The sequence below is a fragment of the Corvus cornix genome, chromosome 2, assembly GCF_000738735.6.
Source record: "Corvus cornix cornix isolate S_Up_H32 chromosome 2, ASM73873v5, whole genome shotgun sequence".
NCBI classification, from domain to species: domain Eukaryota; kingdom Metazoa; phylum Chordata; class Aves; order Passeriformes; family Corvidae; genus Corvus; species Corvus cornix.
The window spans coordinates 5299042-5300132 of NC_046333.1; the positions used below are offsets into that span (position 1 = coordinate 5299042).

The window sequence follows — 1091 nt, forward strand, 5'->3', positions numbered from 1 at the left end:
CTTTGTAAGTACTAAGATCCAGTAGCTGTAGGTAAGATTGATGTGCCACAGCAAAGGAGAGACTATGAGAAGCAAAAGTGTTTTCCACCCATTCCTGGGATGCATAATAATAAGTTCATGGCACAAAACAACCCATGGTCAAATCAATTTTCGCATCCCCCCATGAGTATGTGGCTTGTTTTGTATATGAGTGATTCTTTATAGAATTTTACTCCCATAAAAGCTTTTCTTTCCTCATTTTGTACATGTGCCAAATGGCAAGGAAAGCCAGAGGCAATTAAAATAAATATGGCTTGAATTACAGGCCTGTTGCCACAAGACCATGTGGTAAGTAAACAGGTTAAGATGTGCAACAAGGAAAAGTAGATGCTGTAGAGAGGCCACTTTCTCAGAATTGGCATTGGCCCTGGCTTTCGTGTGCTCACCCCTCTCCTTGTGAGCCAGGGTCTCTCCAGTACCATTCCATGCAAAGCGGATGAAAAGGGCTGCACCTCCCTTCAGTGCCTGGACCCCACAATCCTGCAGTGTGGAGTCATGTCTGCTAAAAGGCCAAGTTTTACCTCGCCAGCCCAAATTCCAGCACCTAATTCTAAAATGTTTTTTTCTGTGGGTGAAAGCAAGTAAAGAGCTTCATGCTCCGAAAGCAAAGAGAGTAAGAACATCAAAATACTGAAGGATGGGGGGAAATGAAAAAAGGTTCTCTGTCTTAGACCTCTGCTGTCACATCAGATCAGGGAAGGCAGAAAAGGTCAGAATATTTATTATTTCAGTAGTGCATTTCCTCTGGTGAACTCTTGTTAGTGCCACCTTCTTCACTGTGATAAGATAAAAGGATTGGGATTTGGGGAAATACTGTACCCTTCACTAGCACTGAGGATGGCATGGTCCAAGTGCAAGCTCAGTCACATTCAAAGGGACACGTTCAAGGTGTATTGTAGATACAAAAATGCTGCTAGCAAGGATTTTCTTGCTATTTTCTAAGCCCTTGAGAGACTTTTCTCTCTCACAGAAGAGGTAACAGAGTTCTGTAAACAACCAAACACCTGCAACCTTGAAAAGTCTTGTTTCTAGTACAGTAGAAAAATATTTTG

General features: G+C 42.3%; 1 non-coding gene across 1 annotated transcript; it reads left to right on the forward strand.

Annotated features, from left to right (window-relative positions):
* Nucleotides 1–778: 778 nt before the first annotated feature.
* On the forward strand, nucleotides 779–849 carry LOC120409843. The gene has a single exon (XR_005601664.1). It is a non-coding gene; the product is annotated as a small nucleolar RNA SNORD66 (small nucleolar RNA).
* The last annotated feature ends 242 nt before the right edge of the window (nucleotides 850–1091 follow it).